Genomic DNA, 16,152 nt, shown 5'->3' with positions numbered 1-16,152 from the left:
TGCCTCGCACAATGAAAAAATCGCAAAACGAAAGCGTTTTGCAATTTTTTTGAAGACTCGCAAAACGAAGTCATCTATGGCTGTGCTTCACAAGACAAAGCAGCCTCGCAATGGGAAGGGCTGCTGCTGCCGCCGCTTACCTTTAGGACTCCACCGGTGACATCCATGGCTGCCGTTGCCTCCTGCGGCGGCACGGCGCTCATGGCGGCCTCCGCGGCTCCGGCCTTGCCCTCCTTGGCGGCCATGCCAGCCTCCGCGGTTCCTCCCCAGCGGGCTGGTGGGATCCGGCAGGAGCAGCAGCAGGGCTCGCCAGGCGGCCCTTGGCGGGAACAGCGGCGGCGCCTGAAGGAGCGGAGGCTGCGGCGGGAGGAGAACCCTGGCCGCCCTCCTGCTTCCCCCTCCCCAGAGCCTTAAAGACTTCCGGCCGTGGCGGGTGAGTCGGCGCCCCCCCTTTTTTTGGCGCTTCTTTTTTGCCCATAGGAATGCATTAATTAAATTTCAATGCATTCCTATGGGAAACCGCACTTCGCAAGACGAAATTATCACAACACGAAACGACTCGTAGAATGAATTAATTTTGTCTTCAAAAAAATATTTTAAAAATCCTTCCAGTAGCACCTTAGAGACCAACTAAGTTTGCCATAGGTATGAGCTTTCATGTGCATGCACACTTCTTCAGATAATTTCGTCTTGCAAGGTACCACTGTAATGCTCTCTATTCAATGACCCAGAGTATAACACAAAGTTTTATGCACTTCACATAATCCTATTTGCTGCTATTGTGGCTATCAGTGCAATCCCATATATATTTTTGCTTAGTTCTGTGTTCAGTTGAGCTTACTCTCTTGTAGATAAGTTTAAGATTGCCATCTTAATTAATTTTGAGTACTATTCTCTCCCCCTGTCTCCTTTCAGTTCATTCTGTGAAATCAGTGGAGCTCTTTGCTGGATTTCTACATGTCTTTAACATAAAATCAGAAATACTTCTGACTTTCACCAGCTGCAATATAGACTAGCACTGGAATAACCAGCATGATGCCGTTCAGATGTTGTGAACCGCAGCTCTCACCAGCATAGCCAATGGTCAGGGATGATGGGAGTTATAGTCCACAACATCTGGAGAACACCAGACTGCCCTCCTAACTTGGCAGTTCCTTTTGTCCTGCGACTCAGACGTAGGGACATAGGAAGCTGCCTTTTAATGAGTTAGATCCACTGGCTTATCTAGCTCAGTGTTGTCCAAAGTGTTGTCTCCTGTAATGAAACAGTCCAGGTTTCCCTGAATGGCCATGAAGACATGCTTGGTAAATAGTTATATCCTGCTGGATAACTTAAGTAATGGGGCAGTTTCCCTAATTGTCAGTGAAGCTGACCATGTCTGTGTTCATCATAAAATAGCTGGAGATTATAATTTTGACAGTTTCAGGCTTGCATCAGCATGGCTTTCCCGCTTGTTTTTGCTTCTTCCAAGGATTGCCTCTCTGAAGGATCTGCCTGCAGTACTGCTTTCCTATATTCTGTCGAAATGACAGAATTCTGCTAATGCTTTGTGAGAGAAGTCTGGATGAAGAGGGAGGAAGGTCAAAGCAATTCCAGTGCATTACAGATATAATACCACATATATAATATTAATTTAAAAGGCAGTCGTCCCAAATAATATGGCTCAGTTCAGATGTCATGGACCTAAGTCTCTAAAACAGTGATGGCGAACCTATGACACGCGTGTCAGCACTGACACGCATAGCCATTTTTGGTGACACGCGGCCGCATGCCGAGACCTCACTTCTGGCCACTGGCCCAACCTGAGCCCACCTCCCCAGTAGCAGACCCGTTGCAAGAAGGCCTGAGCCCAGAGTCCCACTGGAAAAGACCTCTGGGTTTTGCCTTATTTCCCCCCCCCCTTTTAAATATTTTTTAATTTTATTTTTAAAAAACTTTAATATTTTTCCCCTCCCCTTTTTCCTTTTTTTAAAGGGGAAACAATTATACATTTTTGTTATTTAAACTATAAATATCGCGAAATTATGGTTTTTTTCTCGAAGTGACACACCACCCAAGTTATGCTCGTTTTTTTGGTGAATTTTGACACATCAAGCTCAAAAGGTTGCCCATCACTGCTCTAAAATGTAGTTTGAAGGTTTTGGAATGTTCCATATGTACTCCCCCCCCCCATTTATCCTTTCCTTTTGTGTACAGCGTTCCTCTTCCTGTGTTTAGTTTAATTTATCTATCTGTGTACCATTTTTATAGATTATTTAATGTGTAAATAAACAATGTATCATAAAGACACTGCAGTCTCCACAGTGCCTCATTCCCAAAAGGAAACATGGACCCTTGGGGAGCCCTGGAACTCCTGGCATCTTCGCACCACTTGGAGATTGGGATAGCAGGAGCGATATTTTCAGTATCAGCAGAGTCAGTTCAAACTTTCAACTGCCAGGCATCAGGTGTGGAGAAAACAACCAATGAACTTGCATGTTTTTAGGGAGCCAATTGTCCATATTTTGGGATCTTACAGAAGGTTGACAAACATCTGCTTTAATTATTGCAATTCCTAGTTTGGGTGCAAAGGCAGGACATTTATTGAACCCTTGGGCTCCCCACATACATAGCTGAGAACAAAGAAGTGAATGGCAACTGTTAAATCTGACACATCTCTATCATCGTGTCTTAAGCAATTACTCAACTCATTCTCTCATTTGACAAGGGAACCATGACAAAATCAAAAACTAATTTGCGGAGCAGATAATATAAATACTCTATTTCATTTCCACTGAGTGTCACTTTAATAAAAACCTGACACTTTTAATCACTGGCAATCACAGTTGAATCATTTGCTTTCAGTAATATTGCTCATATAAGTCTTATAACAGAGAATAATGCTCTCATTACTAACCCTTTTGTCATTTATCTGTCCCTAGCCAAACGATAATGCAGTTTGGTCCTGAATGAAAGCTGGGTGATTTATTTCTTCAATACCCATGGTTTCCATTTCACCCCTTGATGTATTGGTTGTCTGATTTTTCTATAACATATTTTTCTCCCAGAATCCCTTTTATATTCCACAAAGTTCTGGGGAGTGTTCTAGGCAGCACATATCCTGCATGGATGACTGAGTGTGCCCTAGAACACACCCAGAACACTCCCCTATAGTTGTATGAGAATATAATAATAGTTGGCATTCATGTAGCACTTTAGGGTGTTCCACAGGCATTGTTCTGTAATTCACCATTAAAAAAGACAAAAAAAGAATTCCCGCCGCCGCAGCTGCTTAAATGCAGCTGGACTCCGTCTCCCAGCGAGCCCTATTGGCCGGCTGAGGGGCATAACGTGGCGGCGAGGAAGGGCTGATGCAGGGGGTCAAACACACCCCCTGCAAGCGTGGGAAACGGGTCCTGCCCGCAACCCCTCCCCTCTGGAAGGGAGGAGAGGCCCTATGATTTTCCCAGGAGTGATGTATGGAAGTGAGAGCTGGACCATAAAGAAGGCTGATCGCTGAAGAATTGATGCTTTTGAATTATGGTGCTGGAGGAGACTCTTGAGAGTCCCATGGACTGCAAGATGAAAATTAACAAGTGAGGAACGTGCAAAGCATTCCCAAGTTCAGTGGTTTTCAAACTTTTTTCTCTGGACCATATTTCCAGAATAAAAATTTGCTCACTCCACACCAATTTTTATTGATAAAAAATAAAAAATAGATAGGGGAATTTTTTTTTTGAAAGATGTATCATTAGCTACTATGGAAGAATAGTTGCTGAAATTCCTGGACTTGACTGAGATGGTGAAGTTGACATGTTTAATTAGAGAAAAATAATTGTTGATATTTATTAATGAATGGAAACTCCTTAATTATTTTTGCATGAAAAAGAGCCAATGTTTTGAATTATTTTTATGTATAGCTGACAGATGAATAATCAGAAGCCCTACCTTCTTCTCTTCCCCCTTTCTTTCTTCTTCCTTTGTTTTTGTCTTTATTTAGATTCGTTTTTTCATATTTTTGTAGTTGATCTTTGCATTTCTTTTAAGCTTTAATTTTTTTTAAAAAAGGAAAACAAAAAGAAACAACCCCTAGTAGTGCTCGATTTGGCCCTTGTCTTTCTCACTTCTCTCTTTCAGTCCTGGAATGGGCCTCCTTGAAGTGGTATATTGGAATACTATGCCTTTTATTAAGTGGCTCAGAACTGGGTTAAGTTTGAACAGTTTCACAGGTTGAGATTTCCGTTGTTTACCGGAAAGTGGTTGGAAGGTGAGACACTTTGCTCAAAAATAGTGGGCGATGACCAGTTTGGAAACAAGGAAGCATTAATGGAAGCAAAGTGGCTCAAGCTGCAATGTTTCAACTCCTGTTGGCTACTGGAAGTAATTTTTTAATGTGAAAGAGAAAAACTCCTGTGAAAAGGTCTTCAGTTTTTCAAGCTGCCAGTCATTTTGACTAGTGCTGGCAAAGATCTTTTAGGGTGAGGAAAAAAGCAGTGTGAATTCAGTGAGGTAATTGTGTGCTGCTATGAAATAATCCTGCCATGGCAACCAGTTTGCTTCAGGTCAGATCAGCTGCAAATGTGTAGGTGTTAGTTGTCTTTACTTGTTCTTTTGTGTAACAGATTCCAGAATCCACATCCCATATGCTTTTGGTTGCAGCAGTGTTTAAAATACCCCTGTCAACAAGTAACCTATCAAACAACTTTTCATCTCCCTCAGATACTTTCTCTGTTCTCTACTAGTCTCTACAGGTATCTAACCACTCCTTCTATCATCCAGCATTAAAAACAGCTCTCAAGACATACATTTTGGCAGCTCCGGTGTTTGTGTTATGCAGTTATCCATGCAAGCGCAAAACATTATTTAATATATGCTTCAAAGCTTCTATTTTATTTCAGTAGGGAATTTTTAATTTTTGCTTTACTGCTTTGATTTTATTACATTTATATCCCATATTTCTTCTAGGGGGCTCAATGTGGAATACCCATTTCATGCTCACTACAACCCTGAGCGGTTGGCGAGACTGAGATGCTCACCCAGCAAAGTGGGCTTTATTGTTGAGTTGAGATTTGAACTCAGGTCTTCCAAGTTGAGTTGCATTTTGAACTCAGGCCCAACACCCTAAGCACTACTGACTTTGTTGGGTAGGGATTCTACATTTCCTTGGCTCTCCCTTCCCCCCTGCAAAACCCCCAAATTTCCTCAGAATTGGAAACCTCATGGTTGAGGCAAAGCTGCTCTGTGAGAGAGATGACCACAGGCCAAAATCTTTGCTTTTCCCAATGTTTTTCTTTCCATAGGGTAGAGCAGAAACCCTGTTTCTATAATGTAGCATATTATAGAATGTCTTAAAGGCGCAGTGTATGTGACTGTTCCTTCTCAGGAAACAGCTGAGGGTGGGGAGATTACATGAATTCAGCTTCTACACACAAAGGCCCCCGTCTTGGGTATGTGGCACAGGGGTATACGTCTGGCGAAGTAGAGGAGTTCACCATAGGAAGTGGAGCGTGTGTGTAAGAAAGTGAACCAGCCCCTTGTTTAGTTGCCCATAGACTTGTGACAGCCATTGTTTCTGGGGTGCAGTGAGGCTGTCTTGAGCTTGGGCTGTTTTGAGGGTGGACTGTCTTGCCTCTATAGTCCAGCCCCCTGTGATGCCTAATCCCTTTCCTCAGGTTTTCAAATGTGAATTCCACATACTGTAGTCCAGCTTGCCTTTTCCTAGTCTCAAGACCCAAATCACCCTCGTGGTATAAAATGAGTTTGAAGGTTATTATTATAGTAGCAGCATCAATGTATGAAGTGCTTTACAGAGTAACTGAAGCACTTCTTTGCCGTAAAGAAGTCAGGTCCCTGCCCCAAGGAGCTTACAATCAAAATCTTAACAGTAGTGGGAGACAACAGAAAGATGGGAGGTTTCTCACAAATGGGTCGTTTTGGGAGCTGTTGTTATAAACCAAGGATTTCCAGATGGTGGCCACCTGAAAATTAAAGCTTACAAGGCACTTTGAACTTTTTTATTTTTAAGAAACCAAATAAGTGTTCTATGTTTATTGGAAAACACACTGCTGCTCTTGCTTGTCAAGTCAGAGAGTACCTGTCTCTTTTCATTCCTCATCTCATTTTGTGCCTGTCTCTCGGCTTGTCAGATTGCAGCAGTTCTTCCCCAGCTTGGAGGTGAAGAAGCTGCTTTAGAACTTAGACTTGGAGCTGAGAGGCAAATCAAGACAGGAATATGTACAGAGTTGGGATGAATACAAGAGACATGCACAAGGATACACAAAGGGGTTTATGTCTATTGATCCTGATCTAAGGAACGATAGGAAAAATAAGATTAAGGGGATAAAATGTTGTAAGAATGTAATAGATAAAATCAGGGCTGGCTCTTCGTAGACCCCCGGTGGCGCAGTAAGCCGGCTGGTAAGCCGGGCGCCGGCCTGGCAAGGAGGGCGCCGTGCGGCAAAGCCATGCGGAAACCAATTGCGCCCTGCGAGGGCGGGGCGGGCGGCGGAGCGATCTCCGCCCCTCAGCACCAGGGCGCGCGATCTGCTCAAGACGGCCCTGGATAAAATAGAATAGAGGAATGAAGTTGGGTACATTCAATGTAAGATATAAAATATACAACAGGATTTGACAGGAAGTCAGGTAGGAGGATTTTTGTTAGTAATTTTTTCTAAGAATCTTTGTTAACAATGGAACAGAACTTGATAAAGAATAGAGATAAAGTTCTTGTTTATAAGTACGATATGTAAAAAAAGACAAACACAGGTTTTTATTTATTTATTTATTTTTATGTATTAACATTTTTTTCTTTTTCTTTTTTGGTGCAAACAGTTGGAAGTTTATTTATCGTAAGAGATGTATTATATACATGTAACGCTTTACAAATTCACTTAAAAATGGGTGGCTGTTGGAAGGCTATTGCGCATTAAATTTGTAATGTGGAACTTCGTTCAAGGGATGCTGGAGATGAATGATTCTGGAACTGTCTTTTTCTCCTTTTATGATTTATGGGATTCTCCTCTTCAGCCTTCAGAATAACCTTTTGGAGATTTTAACCCAAAGCGTCTTCAGTGGCAAAACAGTCTTTCATCATGCAAAAAGAGGATGAAATACCCCAGAACACTCAGCAAAGAAAATGTATGCAGAATGTTTCATAAAGCCCTGAATAAAGCTGCCATCTCCTCCTCCTCCTCCTCCTCTTAGTGCTGCAGGCAGATGGCTGCAGAGAAAAGATACTGTCATGTCAAGTTGAGCTTTATGTCCTCAGTTCACCCCTTTTGTTAGCCAGCCTCTCTAGCGCCCAGTCAGCATTTTCTTCTGGTTTCATGGCAGTCTATGCCTGGCTTGTGAAAATAAATGGAGAGTTTAGTTTCCCATCATTTAGTCATAAATGCAAATATATGTGTTGCTGTGGTTTAGAGTGTGACTTCAGAAACACTCAGCATTGGTCTAGTTTGGAAGTCAATGCAATTTGTGGTGTTGGCTTTAGCAGATAGGAAAGGTCTGGGGAATGGTGTGTAATATTTCAAATCACAACAGCAGTAATATTCAAATCACAACAGTAATATTTCAAATCACAACAGCGACATTATTTTTCTTAACTTGCATAAACATACCTCCTGACTACATTGGCAAAATTAGTCTTTATTTGCTAGGAAAGCTTTGTGGCTTCTCTAGCATTAGGATGAGAGATTTTGAGCAGTGTAGGTACTGTCAGTGGAAGTGACAGGGCGGAGAAAAGGACAGACAGTAAGTTTAGAAGATGCTGGCTGCTTGTGGGTGAGTAAGAGTTTCCCTTTAAGGGATCAAGCAAGGAAGCATTTATAAATTTGAAAATAGTTCAGTTTTTCTTTGACGCTTTCCCCATATGCTACATAACTTCATTAAAATAAATGAAATGAAATTCATGGGAAATTTATGGGAGCATTGGCATGCAGGTGGTGGACTCTCCTTCCTTGGAGGTTTTTAAGCAGAGGTTGGATAGCCATCTATCTAGATGTATCTAGATGTATGATCTAGTTGAGATTCCTGCATTGCAGGGGGTTCCCTCCCCTCTACAATTCTATGATTCTACAATGTGGAAATGGTAAAGCACATCTTTTTCCTCTGGCTGCTCCTTATACTCGCCGTATAAGAAATACGACCCGGCGTATAAGACGACCCCCGACTTTTGAGAAGGTTTTCCTGGGTTAGAAAGTAGTCTTATACGTGGGAATATATGGGTATCTGTAAGTTTGATAAAAGAATATGCAGACCATGAGATAATGATTGCACCATGGGAAGTCCATGAGATGCAGAATTAATGGGATTGCGCTCCCTCATATACCTCCAGGAGTCATATTATTTCTAGACTTCAAACTGCTGCAGAGAGAAAGTATTTTTTAATGTGTATTACTATTGGAGGAAGTCAACATTTTCAATTGGAATTGCAGAGTTAATTCTTTTTCCCCTTTGGTATTAAAGCTCTGCGATTAATATCTGCTCTGAGCTTGCCACATTAGAGCATTCAGCAACCATCAAGTAAAAAATCTCCAAGACTAAACAGTTTCATTCTGCATACTTATCTGCTTGGAAGGTAAAAGTGGTTTATCTCTTTGAGGCACAGTGCTGGGCTGATAGATTGTCCTTTGATTTCTTATGAACTCGCAAGAAAAAGAGAATGACTTTGAGCCCTCTCTGGCAATGCACAATAACTACTCAAAATGCCTTTGTATTCTGCAGGATCAGGTACCGTAATCAAGGTTGGATAAGCCATGACGCCTAGCATCCATCCACACATTCAGTAAGGACTCCTGGAACAATCCTTCTGTGGCTATTATGCCACTTCAGAATACCAATGCGTTTTATTGTTTTTATAAAGATTTCTGTACCCTTCCCTGAGATCTATATGATACAAGGCAGGGTATGGATATGTTTAAATATAAGTAGGGTAATTGCATGACTAAATGCTTTTAACGCCAAAACTTCCCTGCCTATGGAAAGCTAGTATGCCAGAGGTATGTCCTGATGTCCCAGATTTCTAGGTGCTACATATATTTTTTTATGGAGAGATTCACTCACATGGTTTTTACAGTTGCATTCTGAAGTTGTACAGTCCAACATGTACATTGGCTTTCAGTACTCTAGGACCACAGCCAACTTGAGCCCCCAACTTTGATGCAATTACCTGTTTCTTTTCTTTCTTTTTTGGTTTCCGTTTTTATTGTAAATTTCTGTGCTACATAGAGACATGGTAGGTCAAGCCCTAAATGAGGCAAACAACAAAAATGCTACCAGTAGTTTCAAACTGAAATGAGAAGCGGAAGGAAAAGCCTGTTACATCAGACAGGCAAATCTTACAACAAAGTACAGGATTATATATACATTTTGGATTACATCAGTTGTGTGAACACAGCTTAAAAATTCAGCACTGGAAGCACAGATAGAAATGGGCATTTGAACACAGCCTGAATATTTTTTTTCTTTAGCACAGAGGTAAACTGGCCTGGGCAACTCTGAAGCTCATCAAGAGTTCCTAGCTGGAGAAGATCAGTAAGGTAGAGAAGCTTCCTCTGAAAGCTGCCTATCCAGGAATGTATAGAGAAGAAGAAGAAGAGTTTGGATTTGATATCCCGCTTTATCACTACCCGAAGGAGTCTCAAAGCGGCTTTCCCTTCCTCTCCCACATCAGACACCCTGTGGGGTGGGTGGGGCTAAAAGACTTCAGAGAAGTGTGACTAGCTCAAGGTCACCCAGCAGCTGCATGTGGAGGAGCGGAGATGCAAACCCTGTTCCCCAGATTACAAGTCTACTGCTCTTAACCACTACACCATGAAAGACAGGTTGATATGGGAAGAGTTCCATAACAGTAGGAAGTTTTTAAAACAAGTGCTGTAGGGTGATGCTCCCTTGAGTACTAACACAAAGATAAAGCGCCACACTATCAACAGGGTGGCAGGGATGTAGAGGCGCCCCAGGGTTATGAAACCCATCTGTGCAAAAATAATTCTTAGCGTTTTGTTCTGAGTCAGTGTTTTGCACTCTCTGGAAATATTCTGTCCATCGATAAAGTGAAGACTGGCATTTAAGTAAAGGTCTTTTGCCAACAGTCACTCGAGACTCCAAGAAAACTCCACAGGAAATAGGGGGGAATATCATTACTTAACACTGCAAGTCCTACAGTAATAGCGTTTAGTAAGTAGACTGAAGGACCTGCAGGGTTTATGCCCTTTGAGAATGAACCCACTGTTATCCTCAGATTACATGAGAAAAACTCAAGCAGGAAACTTGTGATCAGAGTCACCCAGCCATAATCTCATTATAGCAACTGCATGATGTAGGGAAAAGCCAGAGAAACTTGGCTACTCAAATATTCCAATAAAAGTGTATTTTGGGATAGGGTCTGGGAAAGAGAGAGGATCCATACGGTAATCCTAATAAAGTTGCAGTGTTGTGCACTTACTTAGAAGTACGTATTGCTGAATTCAGTGGATCTGACTTTGAGGGTCACCGGAGTCTCTTTAGTTGTAATTGCTAATTGTCTTGGAAGTGGGATCACCAGTTTAGCAACTTGATTTGCCTACTTGAATTCAGCCTAGGCACCTCATTCATGGTGTGTTAGAATTACGTTTCCTTTGGCAATTTCCTTTCAGCTACCTAGTTGAAGGATTGATATTAGGGTAGTAGAACAGGGCTGGGAATTCTCAGTAGCATATGTAAGTAGAGCAAAACCTACAATAAGATTAAAAACATTCTCTTGCTTGGGGCTAGTTTTGTTTTCCTTGCCAGATTTTCAAATATTGCTGGGAATTTAAAATGACCTCTCAATTTCCAGTGAATGTAATAGTAAGTGCTATTTTTCTCTGTGTGTATTTCAGCTGGCATAAGCAGTGCATTCTTCTAAGGGTGATCACTTTCAAATATTTTTAAAAGCTTCAGACACTGCACACATCAGTTAGAGCAGATTCCATGAAGAAATATTTACCCTGAGGATTTTTAAAAATACCAATCAACCCAACATACCGGTATATATATATTTTTTATAGAAGTGAGTTCCACTTTATTCAGTGGAAAAGTGTGTTTAGGATTCTAGCCTGTGTCTAAATGGAAAAGGTAGTTTGACCTAAGACCTCAGCATAAAGAAACGTTCAAGAATTTGCATCTTACAGAACTTGCCTTCCAAGGGATTATTTGGCTATGAAAGCAGAAAGCTTGCTACAGACTAAGCAAAGTAAACCTTTCATAATACTCATCATTAAATTTGTGGGGCAAAAGAAGTCTGGCTTGCATGTATCTTGTATCTTGCATGTATCTTGATTTCAGCAAGGCCTTTGACAAGGTGCCCCATGATATTCTTGTAAAGAAGCTGGTTAAAATGCGGGCTAGACAATGCTACCATTCAGTGGATTTGTAACTGGCTGGCTGACCGAACCCAAAGGGTGCTCATCAATGGCTCCTCCTCATCCTGGAGAGAAGTGACTAGTGGGGTGCCACAGGGTTCTGTCTTGGGCCCAGTCGTATTCAACATCTTTATCATTGACTTGGATGATGGGCTTGAGGGCATCCTGAGCAAGTTTGCAGACGACACCAAATTGGGAGCGGTGGCTAATACCCCAGAGGACAGGATCACATTTCAAAATGACCTTAACAGATTAGACAACTGGCCCAAAGCAAACAAGATGAATTTTAACAGGGAGAAATGTAAAGTACTACACTTCGGCAAAAAAAAATGAAAGGCACACATACGGGATGGGTGATACCTGGCTTGAGAGCAGTACATGTGAAAAGGATCTAGGAGTTTTGGTAGACCACAAACTTGACATGAGTCAGCAGTGTGATGCAGCATCTAAAAAAGCCAATGCAATTCTGGGCTGCATCAATAGGAGTATAGCATCTAAATCAAGGGAAGTAATAGTACCACTGTATTCTGCTCTGGTCAGACCTCACCTGGAGTACTGTGTCCAGTTCTGGGCACCACAGTTCAAGAAGGATACTGACAAGCTGGAACGTGTCCAGAGGAAGGCAACCAAAATGGTCAAAGGCCTGGAAATGATGCCTTATGAGGAATGGCTTAGAGAGCTGGGTATGTTTAGCCTGGAGAAGAGAAGGTTAAGCGGACACGGAGCAATGGATTCAAGCTACAAGAAAGAAGATTCCATCTAAACATTAGGAAGAACTTCCGGACAGTAAGAGCTGTTTGACAGTGGAATTTGCTGCCAATGAGTGTGGTGGAGTCTCCTTCTTTGGAGGTCTTTAAGCAGAGGCTTGACAGGCATATGTCAAGAATGCTTTGATGGTGTTTCCTGCTTGGCAGGGGGTTGGACTGGATGGCCCTTGTCGTCTCTTCCAACTCTATGATTCTATGATAAAACATTTATTCAGTGGGACTTTGGCTATTAACTGGCAGCAGGTGTAGGACCACATCTTTAAGAGCTTTCACAGATGATAATGATGCAATATTTTTCTTATTCTTCAGAAGTTGTTACCTATTTTACCTCTTCTTTATAGGAGTTTAGATATCTGTCCATGGGGCTGTCTGTTGAGGCGATGTTACATTTTCCCAACATGCCATGTCCTGTCCGGGGTGGGGTGGGGCAGGAAGCAGGATCTTTTGGCCCTTGCTAGCATGTCATTTGATGTTGTGAATGTTGTTTGGAATTAGGCTGTGTAAGTGAAACTGGTGCCTCTCTCACAACTTAATACCGTACTTTCTGTGTTGTTTATTTTGTGGCGTGTTTGTGCATGTAATAGTTTTACCAGAAGCTAGCTATAGCATCAAGCATGCAAACCGGATTTTCTAGGCCCAGTTCACTGTATATGATTTTAGCCCTCCAATCATAGAATCATAGAGTTGATCGGTTTGTCTAGTGTCCCACTCGCCTGATTAAACCCAGCATCAAGGGACCTACCAATAGGGTGTTGTGGCTTTCCAATCGTACCCACCCACAACACAGGGGTCGGTTGCCAGGTCGCACTCCAACATGTGCCCTCTATTGGAAATCCAGGTACAAAAGGGTCTCATCCTGTCTGGTTTCAAACATGCCAATAAAATAAAATAAAATAAGCTTCTCCACTGTTCTGATTTCTAAACTGATTGGCTAGTAGGTTTAGTCATTGGATTATATACTCCAAGCTTTTTTTCTACACAGGTTCAGGGTATTCCATCTGTTGTCATGCACATATCGCACAGCCAGATCTCATTCTTTGATATTGATGCTTGAAATAATTTAATTTTATATTTTTAATTAAGAAGAAAAGATGCTGAACTTGATTGTGTTCCCCCCCAAATTACGGTAGTCACCCCCCTCTTATTCCTAGGTATTAGAGAGACTTCTGAATTTGACTTTTGCTTACTCTCTTTTCAACACTCATTTGAATATTTCACAAAGGCTCTACAGGTTGATAAGTAAATTAAATTGGGATCTTTTCCATGTGCAAACAACACACACCCCACCCTTTGTTTCAAATACAAAGGAACATTTGTTCTAAGTAACAAGAAGGGTCATTTCAGCTGTTTCTTGGTGCTATAAAAGCAGCAACAGAAACCAAAAAGTACAAATGAAAACAAAACAAAACAAAACAAAACAGAGAAGCAACATATGGGGAGGGAAGGGAGAAAGAGAAGGTAAATGGATTCTGCCACTCACCTGCTCAACAGCCTAAAGGAATTAATCTTGCACCTGAAGCCTTGAGTTTCTTGACTAAGCACTTTTCTAGTGTAGCACAAATTGCATGCAGAAGAGAAATTTTGCAGCCTCTCCATCTGGGTTCATGCCTGATGATATATGGATTGGTGGGGCAGGGGGGCTGGGGGCAGAACCATTGATTTTAGCCAGTGTGCTCATGAGGCCCTCAGTACTTCTTCTATCACAAACACTGCAGATCTATTATTTTGCAAGGGAAATGTTAGAGGTTGCAGACAGTTGGTGCCACATTAGTCTAGTCATTTTGAAGAGCTATCTTCTACATTGTAATATGTATAGCATCAACCCAAAAAACAAAAAGAATTTTCAGGTCCCCCTTTTCTGGTAAGGCAAAAGTTAGCATTCCTATGTTAGAGTTGCATGAGCAACTTCTGAAAATGATCTATATATATATATATATATATAAATGTAGAATGTGTCCATTAGTTCGGCTTGAATGATCTACAAAACCGCTTGACCGAATGCGTTGAAATTTTGACACAACGTCACATGCGAATACAAGATTAATATAAGACACTTGGCATGGACAGATGTAACACCTGGGCCGCATAAAACCCCCAAAACCCTGTGTTTCAACACACAACTCACCCAAAAGTGCATGCTGGGAAAAAGAAGCCAGAAGAACAAAACACAGAAGAGCAAAACAGCACCCTCTAGCGGCAGCAACACGTACTGCACCTATAGAACCTTTCCTCTCAACAGCACCTTGGCTGCAGTTTACATACTAGGCCGAAGCCTTTGCAGACTAGGCTGAATGGACGTACTGACTCTCCTGGGTGCGGGTTGGGGGGAGGATAGGTCAGGACACAATGGGACCAGTCACAGGGATGAGCCGGGGGGTGGGGGGAAGAGGGGGCATGATACATCATGGGTTGGCACAAGGTGGGGGCAGTCAACTAGTTATTTATAAAATAAAAAAGAATAAAAAATAAATGGAAATTACTGTTGAATTCTAAACCATATCTTTTTTCAAAAGAATTGTGGAGGCAATCTAACAGGAGTACACAAATGTTGGAAAGGCATTTGGGTTATGATGTTGACCTCATAAAACGAGGAAGAATATGGAATTCATGACTGAATGGCCCTTGACCTGCAGTTGTCTGAATGCAGATGGCTACTTCCCTGATGGTGAGAAATCAGCTCTTTAAATCGGGCATAAAGGTAAAGGTACCTCTGACCGTTAGGTCCAGTCGCGGACGACTCTGGGATTGTGGTACTCATCTCGCTCTATAGGCTGAGGGAGCCAGCGTTTGTCTGCAGACAGCTTCTACAGCATAACTAAGCCACTTCTATAGAATCATAGAATCATAGAGCTGGAAGAGACCACAAGGGCCATCCAGTCTAACCCCCTGCCAAGCAGGAAACACCATCAAAGCATTCTTGACATACGCCTGTCAAACCTCTGCTTAAAGACCCCCAAAGAAGGAGACTCCACCACACTCCTTGGCAGCAAATTCCACTGTCGAACAGCTCTTACTGTCAGGAAGTTCTTCCTAATGTTTAGGTAGAATCTTCTTTCTTGTAGCTCTGTTTCCGCTTTTCTGGAGCAGCAGAAAACAACCTTTCTCCCTCCTCTATATGACATCCTTTTATATATTTGAACATGGCTATCATATCACTTATATGCAGAATTCATCATGCGAAAGGCTGGACTAGATGAATCCCAAGCTGGAATTAAGATTGCCGGAAGAAATATCAACAACCTCAGATATGCAGATGACACAACCTTGATGGCAGAAAGCGAGGAGGAATTAAAGAACTTTTAATGAAGGTGAAAGAGGAGAGCGCAAAATATGGTCTGAAGCTCAACATCAAAAAAACCAAGATCATGGCCACTGGTCCCATCACCTCCTGGCAAATAGAAGGGGAAGAAATGGAGGCAGTGAGAGATTTTACCTTCTTGGGCTCCTTGATCACTGCAGATGGTGACAGCAGTCACGAAATTAAAAGACGCCTGCTTCTTGGGAGAAAAGCAATGACAAACCTAGACAGCATCTTAAAAAGCAGAGACATCACCTTGCCGACAAAGGTCCGTATAGTTAAAGCTATGGTTTTCCCAATAGTGATGTATGGAAGTTAGAGCTGGACCATAAAGAAGGCTGATCGCCGAAGAATTGATGCTTTTGAATTATGGTGCTGGAGGAGACTCTTGAGAGTCCCATGGACTGCAAGAAGATCAAACCTCTCCATTCTGAAGGAAATCAGCCCTGAGTGCTCCCTGGAAGGACAGATCGTGAAGCTGAGGCTCCAATACTTTGGCCACCTCATGAGAAGAGAAGAATCCTTGGAAAAGACCCTGATGTTGGGAAAGATTGAGGGCACTAGGAGAAGGGGACGACAGAGGACAAGATGGTTGGACAGTGTTCTCGAAGCTACGAACATGAGTTTGACCAAACTACGGGAGGCAGTGCAAGACAGGAGTGCCTGGCGTGCTATGGTCCATGGGGTCACGAGGAGTCGGACACGACTAAACGACTAAACAACAACAATC

At 42.2% G+C, this 16,152-nt stretch overlaps 1 protein-coding gene across 3 annotated transcripts in view; it reads left to right on the top strand.

Moving 5' to 3' along the window:
* Positions 1-16,152, top strand: part of CAMK1D (calcium/calmodulin dependent protein kinase ID) — a 163,240-nt gene that overhangs the window by 12,520 nt on the left and 134,568 nt on the right. The gene's annotated exons all lie outside the window — the stretch shown is intronic.

This window comes from Zootoca vivipara, chromosome 10 (assembly GCF_963506605.1).
Source record: "Zootoca vivipara chromosome 10, rZooViv1.1, whole genome shotgun sequence".
In the NCBI taxonomy this organism is placed as follows: Eukaryota; Metazoa; Chordata; class Lepidosauria; order Squamata; family Lacertidae; genus Zootoca; species Zootoca vivipara.
This window is presented reverse-complemented; position numbering and strand designations above follow the sequence as displayed.